This window comes from Scyliorhinus torazame, chromosome 3, assembly GCF_047496885.1.
Source record: "Scyliorhinus torazame isolate Kashiwa2021f chromosome 3, sScyTor2.1, whole genome shotgun sequence".
Lineage (NCBI taxonomy): Eukaryota > Metazoa > Chordata > Chondrichthyes > Carcharhiniformes > Scyliorhinidae > Scyliorhinus > Scyliorhinus torazame.
Window position 1 is genome coordinate 140,786,695 of NC_092709.1, and position 23,071 is coordinate 140,809,765.

A 23,071-nucleotide genomic window follows, 5' to 3' on the forward strand; every position below is an offset into this window, starting at 1 on the left:
GGCAGGCAGGCCTGTAGCCTTTTTTTCCCGTATCCTCAACGCCTCCGAGATTCGACACTCCTCAGTCGAAAAAGAAGCTCAAGCCATTGTGGAAGCTGTGCGGCACTGGAGGCTCTACCTGGCTTCATGTTCAACAATACACAGCGGGCAAGATCAAGAATGATAAAATCTTGAGGTGGAGGATCGAACTCTCCACCTATAACTACGATATTGTATATCGTCCAGGGAAGCTCAACGAGCCTCCAGATGCCCTGTCCCGCGGCACGTGAGCCACCGCGCAGGATAACCGACTCCAGGCCATCCACAATGACCTCTGTCACCCGGGGGTCACCCGGCTTCTCCACTTTATCAAGGCCCGCAACCTGCCCTACTCCACCGAAGAGGTCAGGGCCATGACCAGGGACTGCCAAATCTGTGCGGAATGTAAGCCGCACTTCTATCGACCAGATAAGGCCGACCTGGTAAAGGCATCCCGGCCCTTTGAGTGCCTCAGTATCGATTTCAAAGGGCTCCTCCCCGCCACTGACCGCAACACGTATTTTCTTAACGTCGCTGACGAGTACTCCCGTTTCCCCTTTGCAATCCCTTGCCCCGACATGACCGCGGCCACTGTTATTAAAGCCCTGCATAGTATCTTCACCCTGTTCGGTTTCCCCACTACAGTCCACAGTGACCGGGGCTCCTCATTTATGAGCGACGAGCTGCATCAGTACCTGCTCGGTAAGGGCATTGCTTTGAGCAGGACTACCAGCTACAATAGACAGGTGGAGAGGGAGAACGTGACGGTATGGAAGGCCGTCCTTCTGGCCCTACAGTCTAGGAGTTTCCATGTTTCCATGTTTCCAGTTTCCCGCTGGCAGGAAGTCCTCCCCGACGCGCTCCACTCCATTAGGTCACTCCTTTGCACAGCCACGAACGAGACCCCTCATGACCGCCTGTTTCTCTTCCCCAGGAAGTCCACCTCCAGGGTCTCGCATCAGTCCTGGCTGATGACACCGGGGCCTGTCCTCCTCCGAAAGCACATGAGGAGCCATAAGTCCGACCTCCTGATTGAGAGGGTCCAGCTCCTTCACGCCAACCCTCCAGTATGCCTACGTGGCGAACCACGACAGCCGACAAGATACAGTCTCCCTCTGGGACCTGGCACCTGCTGGTTCCACTGCGACCATCACCTACCCCTCCCCACCCTACACAGAACACTGCCCCCGCCCCTACATGACCTACACCCCCCCCCCCCCCCCCCCCCCATCACTGACCTACAGGGATGAAGCTCCAGACGACACGCTTCCGGAGTCAACGAGCTCAACACCCGTGCCCGCAGCAACGAATCTAACACTCGTGCCCGCAGGGAACTCAGAGCTCAGGCGATTTCAGCGAACGATCAAGGCGCTGGACAGACTCGATCTGTGAGCCCACTCCACCCCTGCTGGACTTCAATTTTTAACAGGGGGTGAATGTGGTGAATGTATTACTACTACCAATCACCATTGTATTACATTACATTGTATTGTATTATGTTGATGCCCTTGTGGGCTCCGCCTGTGGCTCTGCCCCCTCGGGGGAGGTATATAGAGCTGCAGTCCGTAGGCGGCACTCAGTACAGAGCAGTCGCAGACAGGCACAGTTCTAGCTTATTAAAACCACTGTTCACTTCAACTCTCCGTCTTGTGTGAATTGATGGTCACATCACTCCGTAAGCCAGGTCCTCAGTGAGTACCCCTTTTCCCCCAAGAGTCAACCACCCATCCTGGGGTGATCCTTGAAGAGGCTGGGGATGACCGAATGCCCCAGGATGTAGCTGTCACGGACTCTCCGGGAAGCGGGCACGCGTGCATTATCTGCATCTGGTGGTCGCACACGAGCTGTATGTTGAGGGAGTGGAACCCCTTTTTGTTCATATAGGTCACTCCCAGGTGGCCTGGCGAGCACAGGGCAACATGCATGGCATCTATTACCCCCTGGACCTGGGGCTCCCAGCGGTGGCAGAGAAACCTGCTCCTGGGCATCTTGCTGGGGTGGGCCAATGTCAAAACTGATGTCGTTTTCCGCCCGGGCAAACAGGGTATCTGTTACCTGTCGGATGCACCTGTGGGCTGTGGCCTGCGAGATGCCACATTGCTCCCCGCTTGAGCCCTAGAATGATCCCGAGGCGTAAAGGTTCAGAGCTGCAGTGACCTTGACAGCCACCGAGAGCGGGTGTCCCCCTCCTCCACGTAGTGCCAAGTCTGCAAGGACATGGCACAGGTGTTGCACCGTCTCCTTGTTGAGGCGGAGCCTCCTGTGGCATGCGCTGTCTGGCATCTGTTCAAAGGATCAGCGACATGTACACACCCTGGGCTGATGCAGAACTCCACATCTGGGTCCCTTCCCGGCCTAGTGGTTGACCGGGTCCTCAGGGTGTGGGATGGGATCTGACAGATGGGCCGCTGCCTCGAGCATCTGCAGGCGCTGCTGCTGCCGCCGTCTCCAGCATTTGGCCGCCTGGCCTAGCAACAGCATCACTAGGGCACGTTCTGCGGGTTCCAAAATAGCATGCATACTGTTCAATATCTGTAGGGTATTGGGAGAGGGTATTAGACTGACAAAGAGTGGTGGCTCCCACCCCTGGACTTTCCATTCCCCCATCGATCCCACCCCTCTATCTGGAACGCCCTGCCGATGCACTCCCGGTCACGGCGGGCCCCCCTCACGGTACCCCAGACCCTGTAACCCGGACACCAGCTCACAATGTCACCTGGACCTGGCTCTGACCCCCCTCCCAGTGGCACTCACCCAGCCTCCGGCCGTGGACATGCCTCCCAGAGATGTGTCCCACCCCCTGGGTGTTTGGATGTTGGATGCTGCGTGTGTGGTGTTGCCTCTCGCAGTGCTCAGGTACAGTGTCCAGGCATCAAGATCTGATTGGGGTTGCTAGGCAATGGCTCTCACATGCCCACCCACTCCCAGGAATCGACTTGGGCATTTTTGAAGTGCTCACTTAACCACGATTGCCAATTCCTTATCAGCAATAGCCTTCAGCATAGCCAGAGGCCTCAGCAATCGGTGGGGGTTATGGGTGGTCGGTGGGCCTGACCGGCAGGGACAATATTTGTCCCCGGAATGGGTAAACATGATCCAGGGGTTGGCATGACGGTGCCACGAGTGGTTGCCCCCCAGTGCCTCTCCCCCCCCCCCCCCCCCCGCCATGTCGGCCCATCCCAGCCGGGGTGTCTCCCCCCAACCCCCAATCAAGGGTCCCCACACCCTTCACCGAGCTCTGGGGTGGCAAGCCCAGCACCCCAGGCTCTTTGCCTGCGAGCAAAGATGGCTACTCACTTCCTCGGCTCCCACAGAAGCCCTTCCACCAGGTTCACATTTTAGAAAGGAGTACTAATCGGCACCAGCGCGAGCACTTGCTGGGGAAGCCTATGAATGACGGGAGGCCATTGGATATGGCGTGGCTCCCGTTAATTGCATGGAAATAGGGCTTAAGTGGTGATAATTGGTTTCTCACCACACTACGGCGAGATCCCGATTTCACCTAAAGGAATGGGCCGGTTGCAACCTGATTAGCGGTTCTCGTTTTTGGCCTCACTCGCTATTCACATATCTGCGTATCTGTGTGATCTCCCGGGAGACTGATTGCTATTTAAGATGGTGAGCCAAAAGGCGACTGGCCTTCTCCCCGTATTCGTAAAACATGCCTCTTGAGCGTAGTAACTGGCCCACCACCCTGCCAGTCGACAGTAGTTTGAACTGTGCTTGCAGCTTTTTCCTACTCATCAACAGCTCCGTGGTAGGGGCAAGTGAGTACTGGTGGTCCACCTCAAGAATGGAGCCCACCGGCCTCTTCTGCTCTACCCTCGCTGTCCTCACCAAATTGCTTTATAGGAGATTATCCCCGCCCCCAACCACCCAACCCCCCGAGGACCACCTTAAGGGCCTCCAACAACGTGGAAGGTGAGATTGACTTGTTTTTATTCAATTTTAATTAGTCCTCTATGACAATGCACATGTGTTCACAAAATCCCCTTTCCGCGAATAATGTTGTGTCCAACCTCCAAACCGGACGTTGGGAGGGACCTGATTCGAGCAACAAATCAACAAAGTGTGGAGCTTGTTCAGAATTCATAATTGCTGAGTGCTCAGCCACTACCAATGAAGGGAGGAGATAGAGGCCTATCTACCACAAAAAATAATTCAAAACTGATGCACATGTGAGAAAACAAAAAATATTTTTTGGCTGGGTGCAAGAAGCGCGAGGGATCTACCCCGAAAGCCCTGACCACCCCTAACCGAGTAAGTGATTTGGGCTTGGAACGATCCAATCTAGGGCCCAATACACAGTTCAGGTTCTCCCCCAAAATGAGCAGATGCAAGTTTAAATTGAAGAGGGAGGCCAGCAGGATATTAATAAAATTTGTATCGTAAATGTTAACCAGAATCACCGAGAACCACAGACAATAACATGTCTACTGTTAGCGTCATCCAAAATCTTAGCGGCAGAAAACTGAACCCTTTCATTAATTAAAATCGCTGCACCCCTGGTCCCACCATCAAACCTGCAGAAGAATTTGGATAGGTTAAGTGAATGGGCTATTGTCTGGCAGATGGAATACAATGTTGACAAATGTGAGGTTATCCATTTTGGTAGGAATAACAGCAAAAGGGATTATTATTTAAATTATAAAATATTAATATATGCTGCTGTGCAGAGAGACCTGGGTGTGCTAGTGCATGAGTCGCAAAAAGTTGGTTTACAGCTGCAACAGGTGATTAAGAAGGCAAATGGAGTTTTGTCCTTCATTGCTAGAGGGATGGAGTTTAAGACTAGGGAGGTTATGCTGCAATTGTATAAGGTGTTAGTGAGGCCACACCTGGAGTATTGTGTTCAGTTTTGGTCTCCTTACCTGAGAAAGGACGTACTGGCGCTGGAGGGTGTGCAGAGGAGATTCACTAGGTTAATCCCAGAGTTGAGGGGGTTGGATTACGAGGAATGGTTGAGTAGACTGGAACTGTACTCATTGGAATTTGGAAGGATGCGGGGGGATCTTATAGAAACATATAAAATTATGAAAGGAATAGATAGGATAGATGCGGGAAAGTTGTTTCCACTGGCGGGTGAAAGCAGAACTAGGGGGCATAGCCTCAAAATAAGGGGAAGTAGATTTAGGACTGGGATTAGGAGGAACTTCTTCACCCAAAGGGTTGTGAATCTGTGGAATTCCTTGCGCAGTGAAGCAGTAGAGGCTCCTTCATTAATTGTTTTTAAGATAAAGGTAGATAGTTTTTTGAAGAGTAAAGGGATTAAGGGTTATGGTGTTCGGGCTGGAAAGTGGAGCTGAGTCCACAAAAGATCAGCCATGATCTTATTGAATGGTGGAGCAGGCTCGAGGGGCCAGATGGCCTACTCCTGCTCCTAGTTCTTATGTTCTTATGTTCTTAAACCGCAAGTGGAAGACCTGCCCTACCCATCCCTTTCGCAACCTTGTCTGCTCTCTGACCCGCAAATTAGTCTTCTCCAAAAACACCACAACAGAGTTTAAGCACTTAAGGTGAGCAAATACTCACGATCCTTTCACTGAGTCATTCAAACCCCTAATGTTCCAAGTGACCAAATGAATTGCCCCCCCCCCCCCAACCCACCCCCCCAATCCAGAGTCAGCCATTTCTACCAAGAGAGATTACCCAAAGGAAACTTAAAATGTGCAGCAAACAGGCCCACCCAAGATGGCCATTCGACCAAATCAAAAGACTGGACAAGGAAATCTGCAGACACTATCAGTGAACTATCCCCTCCCCTCAATGCCATCGTCCTTGATACAACCACACCCAAATGTAAATACAATCAGAGACAATGCAAACACAGAATCTAAAATCTACTTCTAACAAGCCTAAACAAAACAAGAACTCCAAGCTAATAATCTAAACAAAAATTACGATTTTGAGCTACAGCCAACCCTTCAAAATTGTTCCTATTAACTAACTCTTAGGTTAGCAGGGAGGCTCACGACTAGAGATCAGAAAAATGGTTACAGACAACAAAATACAAAACCTAGCGCTCTGAAAGGGAGCTATACATTATCATAACAAACAGAGCCCCACATAGAGTTAAACCCCAAATTGAAACAAAAACTAAAAATTCAACCCCAACAAGAACCAGAAAATACAAGAACAAACATGAAAGCCCCAACAAGTCAACATGCCCGTTAACAGCACCAAAAACTCAATTACACCGTGCCCAACTTGTATTTTTTAACAAAAGAATCCGTGTCAAATAAAGTCTTTTCCTTCAAAAGTCTGGATTAGGATTTGGATTTATTGTCACGTGTACCGAGGTGCAGTGAAAAGTACTGTTCTCCATACGGTCCAGACAGATCATTCCATACATGAAAAACATAGGACATATGATAAATACACAATGTAAATACATAGACATCAGGTGAAGCACACGGAGTGTAGTATTACTCAGTAGAGAAGATGTATACAGAGATCAGGTCAGTCCATATGAGGGTCATTCAGGAGTCTGGTAACTGAGTAAATTACTCTAAGCCGAGCAGGGTAGATCACTAAAAACGAATTCCACTTTCATACAGGGCGGCCTTGGCTTTATTGAAGGCATCTCTCTTCTTCACCAGTTCCGCACCCCACATTTTGATAGAACCTGACGGTGTGGCCTTCCCATTTAAGGTCACGGCGTTCCATCGCCCATCTTAGAACTCTCTCTTTCTCTTTCTCTTTGCAGCTGTGAAACATCACTGTCACCAGACACAGTGGGCAGGATTCTCCAATAATGGGGCTATGTCCCCACGCCGGCGTGAAAAGCAGCACCAACCACTCCGGCATCAAAGGTCCCCAATATTGGGGAATGCTCCCCTTCCTAGGGGGCTAGGTCGGCACCGGAGTGGTCCCCGCAGCTCCAGCCGGCGCAGACTGGCCAGCGTATTTCCATGTATGTGTGGAACGGCCGGCGTCATTCCGTGCATGTGCGGGGGGTTCCCTTCTCCGTGCTGGCTCCCGAGAAATATGGCGGAGCCCTACAGGGGCCCGGCGCAGACGAACATAGGCCTCCACGGAACCAGCCCGTCCGCCGATCGATAGGCCCCGATCGCGTGCCAGGCCACCGTAGGGGGCCCCCCGGGGATGGATCCCCCGCCCCTCACCAAGACAGCCCCCGCAGAGCCACCTTCCAAGTACCGCCGTGTGGGACGTGAGTAACGCACGCCGGCGGGACTCGGCCAAACTCGGTGGCCACTCGGCCCATCGGGGCCCGGGGGGGGGGGCGTTTTCGATGGCCCCGACCAGCGCGGCGGGAATCCCGCGGGCGCCCGAGAATCGCGGGTGAGAATTGGGAAGCCGGCGACGGGGCGGTGGGGTGCGATTCTCGCCTCCCCCCCGGGGATTCACCACCCGGCGCGGGGTCGGAGAATCCCGGCCAGTGATTCCTCAGGAGGAGGCTTCAGCCGATGTGCAAAATGGGCTATGTCCAACTCAGGAGGGGATGTGAATCCACCCTCACCCACCAACATACCGAACATATCAGCAAAGTATTCTGTGGGTATTGGGTCTTCCACCCCTTCTGGCAGCCCCACAATTCAACTATTTTGTTCCTGGTCCTATTCTCTAGGTCATCCATCTTGGCCTTCAATGATTTGTTCGTTTCGACCATGGAAGATATCTCCGATTCCAACAAGGCCATCCGATCACAGTGGCTCGAATGGTCCACCTCCATATTTTTGACCGTGGCTCCGTGGGCTTCCATGGTTTCACTGGTTTTCCCCTGAGCTGCTCGAATGGAGGTCAAGGCCTCTTCCATTGATTTCTGAAGGTCCTCTGACACAATTCATCAGTGTTTTCGAATTCCTTCATCAAGGTACTAGGAAGCCGTTCGTGGAATGCCCGGGGCACCAGAGGCTGACTCTGCCAATTTTACCAGCCGATGAACTGAGAGGCCTTAGACTCCGTCGACAAACTTCAGCTTTCCACCTTCTTTCCCCTGATTATTTTGGGCATTTCAGTCACACAAGATCCTTATTACATTAATTATGTGTGTTTTCAAGAGAAAACAACTCTTGATACTGAGAAAGGGGGCAAAATGTATAGTACTCGAATGGGAGTCAAAGGGGCAATTTAGCATGGACAATCCACCTAAACTGCACATCTGTGGACTGTGGGAGGAAACCCACGCAGACACAGGAAGAATGTACAAACTCGGGCAGCACGGTGGTGCAGTGGTTAGCACTGCTTTCTCATGACGCCGAGGTCCCGGGTTCGATCCCAGCTCTGGGTCACTGTCCGTGTGGAGTTTGCACATTCTCCCTGGGTTTGCATGGGTTTCGCCCCCAGAACCCAAAGATCTGCGGGGTAGGTAGATTGGCCAAGCAACATTGCTCCTTAATTGGAAAAAAATGAATTGAGCACTCTAAACTTATTTTAAAAAAAGAATGTGCAAACTCCAGGCAGACAATCATCCAAGGCCAGAATCGAACCTGGGTCCCTGCCGATGTGAGGCAGCAGTGCTAACCACTGTGCCACAATGCCGACCCTGTAATTGCAGTTAGAGGTTATCAGAACTGTAGCCAAATTTTGAATCATGTGACCGGTAGCAGCCATTTTTTTGACCCAGCAAAGTCCATTTTCTAAGTAAGCAGTAAGTACGGTGTGATTTAAACAGTTATGACCTCTTTCGTGTCTTATGGACATGACACTGCCTTGGTCCTGTTGTAGGTAGGTGGTTGCTTTCTGGGTAGTGAGCTTCGTGGAGATATGGGGCTAAAGGTTGGAGTTGGTGATATCAAAAGCTTTGTCCTGGTTGGCACGGTGGCACAGTGGTTAGGACAGCTGCCTCACCGTGCTGAGGACCCGGATTCAATCCCGACCTCAGGTCACTGTCCGTGCGGAGTTAGCACATTCTCCACGTGTCTGCATGGGTCTCACCTCCACAACCCAAAGATGTGCAGGTTTGGTGGATTGGCCACGCTAAATTGCCCCTTAATTGGAAAAAATTATTGGGTACTCTAAATTTTTTAAAAAATCTTTGTCCGAATGAGGATACTAGGAGGCAGAGGGTACAGTGACAGTCAGAGGGTGGATTTGGATCAGGGTTTGGAAAGCGATGGTGATGATGAGGGACAGGGTCTCGCAAGTACAGCATGGCACACAGAGCCATGACAATTTAATAGCCAGCAGATTCCAGGCAGAGTAAGCTGCCGATTCTGATCGATTATCATTTTGCTTCCAATTCTCGGCTGGCTGGCAGGTGATGGCTCCTTCTTTATTTGTAACACAGATTATAGTTTACTTTCACATACCTTAATTTATGACAGCCAAATTAAATTGTGGTGTGATCCTTTGCATGCGCCAAACTGTGCTGATATACAGACCCCTCGTGCAAAGCATGTACATCAGGATCCTCACAGCACTCCATTCTCCCACAACCTCAGGCATCTGCAAGTAGAAATTACATTTTTCCCATGCCCTCATAGAGTTTGTATGCATGACACGTTGAAAGCAACATGATTTCTTATCTTGGCAGGGATGTATGTCACCCTCACACCTGCTCTGAGTGGGGAGTAGTCCTTGCAGAGAGCTCTTTCAGGCAGAATCTGAAACATGGATGCACAGGGAAGAACAGTATAAGTCATCGTCCACAGAGATGGGGGTTGAAGCTGGAGCTGACGGTGGGCTGTCTTTATTTCCTCCTGCTTTTCTTGCTGGTACCTGTGAGTGGATAAGAGAAATATCTAGTAGGTACCTAAGCAGACTCCCTTGTCAAAAGAATGTCTCATTGGAATGGTGGGGGCAGAGTATGCAGGAATTTTGATATCCGTTCATGCGGTGCATTGGTTGGAGTTGAGGGGCAGGAGCAGAGGCCGGGATGGAGGCTGGATTCGGGTTTGTTGGCGGACAAGGGGTTCTGTGAAAAGTGGGGTCAGCAACCGGGGAGTATGTGGAAATCAATCAGAACGGTGAGGTGTCAGCGGCCATATTCTGGGAGGTATTGAAGGCGGTAGTCCGAGGGGAGATTACCTCCTTCAAGGCACACAGGGACAGGAGGAGGAGGGAGGAGCATTGACGGCTGTTGGATGAGATAGTCGACGTGGACAGAAGATACGCGGGGGCCCCCACTAAAGAGTTGATGGCGGAGTTAAGAGGCTGCAAAGGTAGTTCAATAGGTTGAAGGCGGGGCAGCTAAGGAGTGCAAGGGGGGGTGCAATATGAATATAGTGAGAAGGCAAGCCCTATGCTGGCATATCAGCTGAGGAGGAAGGCTGCGTCCAGGGAAATTTTAAAGGTGCGGACGGAGAAAGGCGAGGTAGTGTCAGAGCCGAGGTATTCCGGGGTACTATGAGAAGTTATACAGGGCGGAGACAGGTGGAGAGGAAGGGGATATGGGATGGTTCCTGAACGGATTGGAGTTTCCAAGGTTTGAGGAAGAGAGGAGGCAGGCACTGGAGGAGCCGCTGAAGCTGAGGGAGGTAATTGATAGCATTAGGGAATTAAGTCGTGAAGGCTCCGGGGCCAGATGGCTTTCATGCAGAGTTCTGTAAGGCGTTTGCAACAGAGTTGACGCCCCATTTGCTGGGGACTTTTAGTGAGGCATGGAAAAGGAGGAGCTGCCAGAGACACTGATACAGGCATCGAATCCGAAGAAGGGGAAGGATCCGTAGAAGTGTGGGTCATATTGGCCCATTTCGCTGTTGTACACTGACGTGAAAGTGCTGGCTAAGTTGGTGGCGGGAAAAATGGAGGGATGTGTGCCAGGGGTGGTGGCGGAGACCCAAACGGGCTTTGTAAAGGGCAGGCATCTCTCCAGTAACATCAGGAGGCTGTTAAATGTAGTAATGGTGACATCAGTGGGGCGGGTGCCGGAGGTTATTGTCTCTATGGATGCAGAGAAGGCATCTGATTGGGTGAAGTGGAGGTATCTATTTGAGATCTTGGGTAGGTTTGGCTTTGGGCCAACGTTTGTGGCGTATGTGCGCTTGTTGTATGTAGCCCTGGTGGCATGTGTAGTTACGAATGGGACGAGTTCACCAAGTTTTAGGCTGCACAGTGGTACAAGACAGGTGTCCGCTGTCACCGTTGTTCTTCGTGCTGGTGATTGAGCCCTTGACGTTGGCCCTTAGGGGCCACTGGAGTTGCAGGGGATTGTGAGAGGGAGTAAGGAGCACCGGGTGTCACTGCACATAGATGATTTTTTGTTGTTTGTGTCGGACCCGCTGGAGAGTATGTGTAGGATCATGGGAATATTGGAGAGGTTTGGGAAAAGCGAGGTGTTTCCGGTGAGTGAGGCGGGGCTGGGGCCAACTTAGGGATGTTGCTATTTAAGGTAGCTAGGGAAAGGTTCAGGGACTCGGAAATTCAGGTGATGAGGGAATGGGATACGATGCTCAAGTTTGACAATGTTGGTGGAGGAGATTAGGGGGGATTTTAAAAGGTGGGACACACTACACCTGTGTGATGAACGGTTACTGCCTTATCATCATGTAAGGTGATGTCCCCTTTAAGACCAGGCTTGGAACCCTGGGGACTCCGCCTCTGGCTCCGCCCATCTGGGAGCCATACATAAAGGCCTGCCTCATGGTCTGTATAGCAGTCAGCTCTCGTCCAAATCTGTAGCATAGTTATTAGCCTAATAAAGCCTTCTTTACAGTTTAATCTCTAAGCATCATTATTGAGGATACCTCAATTTATTAGGCTAAACTAGATTCAGGATGGACGCAGGCCTAAAACCAGAGAAGCTCAATCTGGAAGCACGAATGCCGGAGGCAAAGGAAATTTTAAAATACTGGCTGCGGTGCTTCGAGGCCTACCTGGACTCCGCAGAGACTCCCATCCTGGGGCCACGCAAGCTGCGTCTACTCCACGCCCGGGTGAGTCACAGAATCTCCGCCACGCTCGAAAAGACGACGATTTATGAGGAAGCGATTGAGTTGCTCCGCAAGTGGTTTGTCAAACCCGTCAATGAGGTGCACGTCCGGCATCTGCTCTCTACCTGCCGGCAGCGCTCGGGGGAATCGCTCGACGAGTTTGTTGAGAAACTCACCGCGCTGGTCAGGGACTGTGACCATCAGGATGTGACAGGGGAAGTCCATATGAACCTGCACATCAGAGATTCTTTCGTGTCTGGCATCCGCTCGACCTACATCCGGCAGCGACTGCTCGAAAATGGGGCAAAAGACCTCCAGGAGACGCTAACGCTCGCCTCCTCGCTGGAGGTGGCCCGACACAACTTGGGTACGTACCCCGCGGACTCTGCCAGCCCCCCCCGGACTTCCTCAGACTCGCCCGTATTACAGGCCTGCGCCACGCGGCGACCCGCTCACCATGGGGGCACACCTTGCTACTTCTGCGGGCAGGGCCAGCACCCACGCCCACGCTGCCCAGCCCGCTCCGCGATCTGCAGCGACTGCGTTAAGAAAGGGCACTTTGTGAGGGTCTGCCTGGCCAGACCCAGGGGCCAGAAAAACAAAGAACAAAGGCCTCGCAATGCTGCTGCGCACCGACCCGACACGTCCTCTTCTGACGCGTCATCAGCCTCATGCGAATCATGGGAGCGGCCATCTTCTCGACCCGACACATGCGACCAACGGCAGCGGCCATTTTACGACTCCGACTACCAGCGACTGGGTGCGGTCACCCTCGATCAAACTCGGCCAAAACACCTGCAGGACTCCATGATGCAGGTCCAGGTCAACGGGCACGACACTGCATGCCTCTTCGACTCCGGGAGCACGGAGAGCTTTATCCACCCTGAAACGGTAAGGCGCTGCTCCCTACGCACCCATCCCACATCCCAAACCATAGCCCTCGCATCTGGGTCCCACTCGGTACAAATCACGGGGTACTGCATTGCGGATCTCTCGATCCAGGGTGCCAAATACACCCGTTTGAAATTTTATATCCTCCCTCACCTCTGTGCCCCCCTGCTGCTCGGACTGGATTTCCAGTGCAGCCACCGAAGCCTGACACTGAAGTTCGGCGGACCCTTGAACCCCCTTACGGTGTGCTGCCTTGCGACACTGAAAGTCGCACCCCCCTCGCTATTCGCTAACCTCACTCCTGACTGTAAGCCCGTCGCCACCAGGAGCCGGCGCTACAGTGCCCAAGATATGGCTTTTATCAAGTCAGAGGTCCAGCGTTTACTGGGAGAGGGGGTCATCGAGGCTAGCAACAGCCCTTGGAGAGCGCAAGTGGTGGTAGTCCGGTCCGGGGAGAAGAAACGGATGGTCGTGGATTATAGCCAGACCATAAACCGATTCGCGCAGCTTGATGCGTACCCCCTTCCTCGCATCGCGGAAATGGTAAATCGGATCGCCCAATACCGAGTCTTTTCCACGGTCGACTTCAAATCTGCCTACCATCAGCTCCCCATCCAACCAAAAGACCGCCCCTATACTGCCTTCGAAGCAGCCGGCCGGCTCTTCCACTTCCTCAGGGTCCCCTTTGGTGTCACAAATGGGGTCTCCGTCTTTCAAAGGGCGATGGACCAAATGGTGGACCAGTACGGTTTGCGGGCTACATACCCGTACTTGGACCATGTCACCATCTGCGGCCATGATCAGCAGGACCATGACGCTAACCTCAAAAAGTTCCTCCAGACCGCCCGAGCCCTTAACCTGACCTATAACGAGGGCAAATGCGTTTTCCACACCACCCGGCTGGCCATCCTCGGCTATGTCGTGGAAGACGGGGTCCTAGGTCCCGACCCCGACCGCATGCGCCCCCTTAAGGAACTCCCTCTCCCCCGCAGCCTCAAGGCCCTCAAACGGTGCTTGGGGCTTTTCTCCTATTACGCCCAGTGGGTCCCCAAGTATGCGGACAAAGCCCGCCCACTCCTAAAGACCACCACATTTCCCCTCTCGGCTGAGGCCCAATTGGCCTTCAACCTCATCAAGGCCGACATCATCAAGGCCGCCATGCACGCGGTGGACGAAACCATCCCTTTCCAGGTAGAGAGCGATGCATCAGACATCGCCCTGGCTGCTACCCTCAATCAAGGAGGCAGACCAGTAGCGTTCTTCTCCTGAACCCTCACCGCCTCCGAGATTCGACACTCTGCAGTCGAAAAGGAGGCACAAGCCATTGTGGAGGCTGTGCGGCGCTGGAGACACTACCTCGCCGGTAGGAGGTTTACCCTCGTCACCGACCAATGGTCGGTCGCCTATATGTTCGATAACACGCAACGGGGCAAAATAAAGAATGATAAAATTTTGAGGTGGAGGATCAAACTCTCCACCTACTCGTACGATATCAAGTATCGTCCAGGGGAGCTCAACGAGCCCCCAGATGCCCTGTCCCGCGGCAATGCGCCAACGCGCAGGAGGACCGCCTGCAAGCCATCCACAATGACCTCTGCCACCCGGGGGTTACCCGGCTCGTCCATTTCATCAAGTCCTGCAACCTACCTTACTCAACCAAGGAGGTCAAGGCCATGGTCAGGGCCTGCCAGGTCTGTGCGGAGTGCAAACCGCACTTCTATCGGCCAGACAAGGTTCGGCTCGTGAAGGCCTCGGGGCCCCTTTGAGCGACTGAGCGTGGACTTCAAGGGGCCCCTCCCGTCCACCAACCGTTATGCCTATTTCCTCACCGTGATCGATGAGTTCTCCCGTTTCCCATTCGCCATTCCCTACACCGACATGACCTCAGCCACGGTGATTAAGGCACTGCACAGCATCTTCACCCTGTTCGGTTTCCCTGCTTATATCTACAGCGACCGGGGTACATCGTTCATGAGCGATGAACTGCATCAGTATCTGATCAGCAAAGGCATCGCCTCGAGCAGAACGACCAGCTATAACCCACGGGGAAACGGGCAGGTGGAGAGGGAGAACGCGACCGTGTGGAAGGCTGTCCTTCTGGCCCTGCGGTCGAGAAATCTCCCAACCACCCGCAGGCAGGAGGTCCTACCCGATGCCCTACACTCCATTAGGTCACTCCTCTGCACGGCCACAAATGAGACCCCTCACAACCGATTGTTTGTCTTCCCCAGGAAGTCTACCTCCGGGGTCTATGATGGCACTTCACCCCTGCCGGACTCCTTTTTAAACAGGGGGTGAATGTGAGAACGGTTACTGCCTTATCATCATGTAAGGTGATGTCCCCTTTAAGACCAGGCTTGGAACCCTGGGGACTCCGCCTCTGGCTCCGCCCATCTGGGAGCCATACATAAAGGCCTGCCTCATGGTCTGTATAGCAGTCAGCTCTCGTCCAAATCTGTAGCACAGTTATTAGCCTAATAAAGCCTTCTTTACAGTTTAATCTCTAAGCATCATTATTGAGGGTACCTTAACCTGATATTGGCAGGGAGAGTGCAGGTTGTGAAAATGAATGTCCTGCCAAGTATCCTGTTTGTTTTTCAGATCCTCCTGATCTTTCTCCCGAAGGCCTTCTTTCAGAAATTGGAAGCGGTGATCTCAGAGTTTATATGGGCAGCGAAGGTGCTGAGGGGAAAGAGGGCCCTGCTGCAGAGGCAGATGCAGAAAGGGGGGTTGGTGCTCCCGAACCTGCTGCAATACTATTGGACAGCGAACATGGAGAAGGTGAGGTGATGGTGGGGGAGAGGAAGGGGACGGAGTGGGTTAGGATGGAGGAGGAGCCCTGTAGGGGATCAAGTCTGAGGGCCATGGTGACAACTCCGCTGCCATTAGCTCCAGGAATATACGGGGAGCCTGGTGGTACAGGATGTGGAATCAGCTGAGGAGAGACTTCAGTTGGAGGGGATGTCAGTGTTGACGCCACTGTGCAGGAACCACAGGTTTAAGCCAGGGGAGATGGAGGGAGGTACGGGAAGTGGAGGGAGGCGGGGCTGGAGAGGGTGAGGGATTTGTATCTGGAAGGGCAATTTACAGGTCTGGATGAGTTGTGGGAGAGGTTTGAGATGCCGAGGGGGAGTGAATTTAGATATGTGCAGGCGAGGGACTTTGCAATAAAGGGGTCTTGTATGACTTTCTCCGGTTGGAAAGGATCAAATTTGAGTTGAGGCTGTCGGAGGAGGGCTTTGAGTGAGGGTTGTTCATAATAATATTTGAGGAACTGTTTGTCGCAGAGGATGGGGAGGGGTGGGTAGGGTGGGGGGTAAAAAGGGGAGAAAATGTTCAAACTGTGGATTGTGAGATTATGAGGTGTTGTTGCGTATGTTACTGTTTTTACACATGTTTGTAATAAAATACTTTTTCAAAAAAAGAATGTCTCAATCTGTCAGTGCATCTGACAACTTGCTTTTTGGGGGAGTCCTGTCTCATCTTCAGTGCAGGCACAGTCCCAGCCCTCCCTGGCTAGTTATGTGACCTCCTCCTGTGAGTTTTTATGTCCTTCGGACGGACAGAAGGTTTTAAGTGCCATTCCAATAGATGCATGAGCAGTTTAGGAGCCTGCATGCCCATGCCAGCTCCTGAGCCCTCACCAGGAAGTGATGAACAAACAGGATACCCTGCAAACAATAGAACATTGAGTGCTTGAAGTGCCTGGCACACATTCAGAGCACATGACTCATCTGCTGGTCACCTGCTGCCCGATATCCCTGTGCACCTGCACACTTACACTGTCTGATGCTTTTATGGGCGTCACTTTGAATGATTGACCATTCCACTTACCCTGGCGGAGCTCAGCAGATCATTCATCTTTTTACAACAATGCCAACCGGTTCTGGAGTGGGCCCCACAGACATAAACCTCCGATGCGACCGCCCTTCAGGCTGCCTTGATTGGGCGGGCCTCCTGCTAGCATCTCTGGGAAACAGGACCTCCCGCCCTTCCTGGAGTGCCTGAAAGGGAATCTGCAAGGAGACATCACAGAACCGTGTATCACCCCACACCAATGTATTATTAGGTAAGTGGGTGGACCTAAAAATTGGGAGGCTGCCCATCTTATTCAAATTGAATTTAATTGTTTTGATAAGTTTGTTGCTGTTGCAATTTATTGGAATAATACATGCAGGGAGCAATAAAATGTTTAGAGAGTGTGAACCACACCAGGTGGGGATGTAATTTATTTCACTGAAAGATTGTAAAGGCAGGTTAAAGATTGCCAGCTGGGTCCTTATTTGATCTCAGCAATTCAGGCTGCCTTGAGTGCTGCTATCATGGCTATTGGAAGTTGTGTTTCCAGGTGATAACTTTGCTGTTTTTGAGGCTTCATTTGGACCGCTAAAAGATGGATTTAAATCAGGGGTGGGCAACCAGAGCCTGTGGGCCACATGCGGCTCATCTGGATTCTAAGTCCAGCCCACGAGCCATTTTGTTGACTGCTGCCCACTCGCAGAGTTGCTATATTCCACTGATTTCTGTCTGCGTAGTTTTTTTCCTACCGGTATGACTGAAGTGATACGCACGTAAAGCAAGAGCAAGTGAAATGAGGTGCATGTTGACCACAACATTGACTGTGAGAGCCGTGAGCTCACCCTGCATCCAAAGTGCAAATATTTCTTTGTTTTAACCGTTTGAAATTGATGACAGTTGGGCGGCACGGTGGCGCAGTGGTTAGCACTGCTGCCTCACGCCGCCAAGGACCTGGGTTCGATCCCAGCCCCGGGTCACTGTCCGTGTGGAGTTTGCACATTCTCCCCGTGTTTGCGTGGGTCTCACCCTCACAACCCAAGATATGTAAAGTAGGTGGGTTGGCCACGCTAAAATTGCCCCTTAATTAGAAAAATAAATAGAAAATGATCTGAAACGACAGATGCTCCTGGTTTTCAGTGAGTGGATGGCGGTCTGGGCAACCTTTAAATATGGTGCCAGGACCTTTGCCCCCCCATGAGGTAAAGGCACGGCAGCAACATCCTGCCTGCCCCACTACAAGACTCACCACGCTCCTCACGCGTGTATATATAATAAGCTGAACTGCATGTTATCGCGTGGGGCCAGCCAAAATGACCCTGAACAGAAATCACTCTCGTTTCCGCTCCTGCCACGTAATTTGTACTCCAGAAAGGAAGATTCCACCCATAGTCTAGTCTCTTCCTCCACCGTACATCACAACCCTTCCGTATTTTTGAAACCTCTACCGAGTTTCTTCTGAGCCTACGCTCCTGCTGTTATCCTTGTGAATCCACAGTGTTAAATGTTTATGGATTTTGTTTATGGAATGGGATATTCAATTCAGGCAAACGGCATTTAAATTGCAGCAAAGCAAAGGGGCAGAATTGGACTGAGAATGGATCAAATACAGAAATTGCAAATGCAAACTTGAAATCAGGTGGCCAACAAAAGATCAATTTGAAGGAAGTTCCGATAAACTTGCAGTCTCAGGACAACAGCTGCAAGAGGGAAGCAGCAAGAATTGAGGCCCTGAAAAATCTATGCAAATCTGGAGCAATTAACAGCTTCGGCACGTTGCATTTACAGATACATTGTTTAATGTGGGTTACATGAATTAAACACTTTAATTTTCCCATAGGCTCAGAAGTAGTCTCACCCTACGGTGTGTCAGAAACTGAGTATAGACCAAAAAGTAACAGCTTTGCTCCCTGGTGTATCTGAAACTATCTGATCTCAGGCAGGGTCTGCCCACTTCAAGATAAACTTCCTGTTTGTATCGCTTCTCAGCCTTTTGGTTAAGATCAAGCGTCAGATCAAGCTCAGGAGGCAATGCCTTTTCTTGTCAGCTTAGATCTTGTATGCCTCCATTGTGGAGACCATGAATTGGATTCAATTTGAATCTGAATTGGATTTTGGGGCAAGCAATGAGGTGGATTAGGGGCTTGCCCTGTCCACTCTGAGCATTGGCTTTGTAACTTTAAGGATGGCATCATTTTTTTGAAAAGACTTCCTGTTTGTGTCCAGAGCTTTCACAGTCAGATCAACTGCCTCGTACTGGCTGAAAGGAGGGCCAGAGGTTTGGCAGAGGAACATGGAAGCTGAATGTGAAACTGTTGCCCCCAGATAACATTGAGGATGGGCGGCACGGTAGCACAGTGGTTAGCACTGTTGCGTCACAGCGCCAGGGCCTGGGTTCGATTTCCAGCTTGGGTTACGGTCTGTTCAGAGTCTGAGAGTATGCTTCTGGCCAAGAGTATGTCAGAGTCCATGAGAATAAGCAGCATTACAAGCGGAAGGGGGAAAGGGAAGAAATTAGAAATTGGCGACCCATTTCAATGTTGAATATGGACTATAAAATCGCCAATCAGACCAAGTCTGCTCTGGAGTCAGTGATCCACCCAACCTGACCTTCTCTGTACCCAGCGGGAAGATCTCTGATCGTCTCGCCCTGCTCAGGGATGTGATTGCCTATGTGTAGTGCAGGGGTGTGGATACCTAGAATCATATCATAGAATCATAGAATTTGCTGTGCAGAAGGAGACCCTTTGGCCCATCGAGTCTGCACTGGCCGTTGGAAAGACCACCCCACTTAAGCCCACACCTCCACCCTATCCCCGTAACCCCACATAACGTTTTTGGACACTAAGGGCAATTTAGCATGGCCAATCCACCTAACCTGCACATCTTTGGACTGTGGGAGGAAACCGGGGGAAACCTACGCAGACACGGGAAGAACGTGCAGACTCCGCACAGACAGTGACCCAAGCTGGGAATATCTGGGACCCTGGAGCAGTAAAGCGACTGTGCTAACCACTATCGTGCTGCCTGCATCATCAACCTGGATCAAGCGAAGGCCTTTGACAGAATATCACAAACCTGGGGCGGCACGATGACGCAGTGGTTAGCACTGTTGCGTCACGGTGCTGAGGACCTGGTTCAATTCCGGCTCTGGGTCACTGTCCGTGTGGAGTTTGCACATTCTCCCCGTGTCTGCGTGGGTCTCACCCCCACAGCCCAAAGATGTGCAGGGTAGGTGAATTGGCCACACTAAATTGGCCCTTAATTGTGAAAAAAATGAATTGTGTACTCTAAAAAAAAATTTTTTAAGGAATATCGCAAACCTACATGATTTGGTCTGGGGAGGTCATTTGCAATTGGTCCAACTGCTCAACACAAACATCAGTAGTGCACTTTCAATCAACGGGCTGGAATCGGAAAGTTTCTAATTAAATCTAGAGTCAGGCTGGGCTGCCCTCTCTCTCCCATACTGTTGGCAATGGAAGCACTCAATTCAAAGCCTCTCTGTACATGGACGACATTCCGTCTTCTGCTTGGATCTGTTGTCGGTGCACAGACTGATCAACATGTGCGACCAGTTCGAATTGGCCTCGGGTACCAAGGTCAATCGTTGCAAGAGCGAGGCCATGTTCTTTGGGAACGAGGCTAACCAATACTTTGTCCCCTTCACCGTCAGGTCAGACGGCCTGAAGGTATTGGGGATATGGTTCCAAGGGACCATTAGAAATTGCAAGGAGCGAGTAGGTTTTATGAACCAAAAACTGGGTTTGTGGGAGGACGCTCCTTCTCTATTTTTGAAAAAATATTTTTATTCGGGTATTTGAAAGTTTTTATAATAACAACAATAACAATGACATAAACATGGTGCAATAAACATCTCCACCCCCATCACAATCTTCACACACCCCAACCATAAAACAACAATTCGGCCCTCTCCACCCCCCCCGCCCCCCCTTTGGAATTCTGCTTCTGCTGACAGTTTAATTGTCCCCGAGAAAGTCGACAAACGGCTGCCACCTCCGGGTGAACCCGACCATTGACCCTCTTAAGGCGAATTTTATCTTCTCAAGACTGAGAAACTCAGCCATGTCACTAATGCAGGTCTCTACACGCGGGGGCTTCGGGTTCCCCCACATAACAAGATCTGTCTCCGGGATACCAGGGAGGCCAAGGCCAAGACGTCGGCCTCTTTCACCCCCTGAACTCCCGGCTCTTCCGACACGCCAAAGATCGCCACCTCCGGACTCGACACCACCTGTGTTTTTAGTGCTATGGACACTGCCGCAGCAAAACCCTGCCAAAACCCTCTAAGATTCGGGCATGCCCACAACATGTGGACATGGTTTGCTGGGCATCCCACGCACCTCACACACCTGTCCTCTACCCCAAAAAACTTGCTCATCCTAGCCACTGTCATGTGTGCCTGGTGGACTACCTTAAATTGTATCAGGCTAAGCCTGGCGCATGATGAGAATGTATTAACCCTGCTTAGGGCAACCGCCCACAGACCCGCCTCTATCTCTCCTCCCAGCTCGTCCTCCCACTTGCCCTTGAGCTCCTCCACTGGAAGCTCCGAAAGCTCCTGGTAAATATCTGATACCTTCCCCTCCCCCACCCAGGTACTGGAGACTACACTATCCTGTATCCCCCATGGTGGCAGCAGCGGAAAGGACGGAACCTGCTTTCTCAGGAAGTCTCGCACCTGCAAATATCTGAACCCATTGCCTGCTGGCAATTCAAATTTATCCTCCAAGGCTTTCAAGCTGGGGAAGTTCCCATCTATAAATAGATCCCCCATCCTTCTAATTCCTGCCCTTTGCCATCACCGGAACCCACCATCCAGCCTACCCGGTACAAACCGATGATTATTATAAATCGGGGTCCAAACCGATGCTCTCTCCACTCTCTTATATCTCCTCCACTGCCCCCAGATTCTCAGAGCTGCCACCACCACCGGACTTGTGGAGTATCGGGCCGGCGAGAACGGAAGACGTGCCGTTAGCAGTGCTCCCAAACTTGTGTCTTTACATGATGCCGCCTCCATCTGCTCCCATTCTGACCCCTCCCCGACTACCCACTTCCTAATCATGGCTATATTAGCCGCCCAGTAGTAATTGCAGAAGTTCGGCAGTGCCAACCCACCGTCCCCCCGACTGTGCTCCAGCAACACATTCTTCACTTGCGGGGTTTTACCTGCCCACACAAAGCCCAAAATAACCTTATTCACCTGCTTGAAAAAGGCCCTTGGGGTGAAGATGGGGAGGCACTGAAAGACGAACAGAAATTTGGGGAGGACCGTCATTTTCACGGTCTGTACCCTCCCCGCCAGTGATAGTGGGAGCATGTCCCATCTCTTAAAGTCCCCTTTCATTTGTTCTACCAGGTTTAACTTGTGCAGTGCCTCCCATTCCCAGGCCAACTGGATTCCCAGATACCGAAAGTTCTTTCCTACCATTCTAAGTGGCAGCTCTCCCAGTCTCTTCTCCTGCCCTCTTGCCTGGATCACGAACATCTTGCTTTTCCCCCATGTTCAATTTATATCCGAAAAATTGCCAATTCCCCCAGGTTTTGCATAACTTCCCCCACCCCCTCCAACGGGTCTGAAATATACAAGAGCAGGTCATCTGCGTAAAGCAAAACCCGATGCTCCACCCACCCCCCACCCCGAGCCAGTCCTTTCCAGTTCCTAGAGGCTCTTAACGCCATGGCCAATGGCTCTATGGCCAGAGCAAACAGTAGCGGGGAGAGGGGGCACCCTTGCCTCGTCCCTCGGCGTAGTTTAAAATACCCTGACCTCAGCCAGTTCGTACGCACACTCGCTACTGGTGCCTGATAGAGCAACCGCACACAGTCAATAAAGCCCTCACCAAACCCAAACCTTCCCAGCGCTTCCCACAGGTAATTCCACTCCACCCAATCAAAAGCCTTCTCCGCATCCATCGCTACCACCACCTCCACCTCCCCTCCTTCTGAGGGCATCATGGTAACATTTAAAAGCCTTTGAACATTGGCCTTGAGTTACCTGCCCTTTACAAATCCCGTCTGGTCTTCCCCTATCACCCCCGGGACACAGTCTTCTATTCTTGTGGCCAGTATCTTAGCCAGCAGCTTGGCATCCACATTCAATAAAGAAATTGGCCTGTAAGACCCCCATTGCTCCAGATCCTTCTCCCGTTTCAGGAGGATGAAATCGAGGCCTGTAACATTGTTGGGGGAAGAACTCCCTTCTCTCTTGCTTCATTAAATGTCCTCACCAGCAGTGGGCTCAATATCTCTGAAAACCTCTTATAGAATTCCACCGGGTAGCCGTCAGGCCCCGGGGCCTTGCCCAACTGCATGCTCTCCATCCCCTCAGTTATTTCCTCAATCTCAATTGGGGCTCCCAGCTCTTCCACCAGATCCTCATCTACCCTCGGAAACCTCAACTGATCCAAAAACTGCCTCATCCCCTCACCCCCGCTGGGGGTTCCGACTCATTTACTGTAAAAGTCCTTAAACACCTCATTCAGCACCACTGGGTCCAGGACAGTATT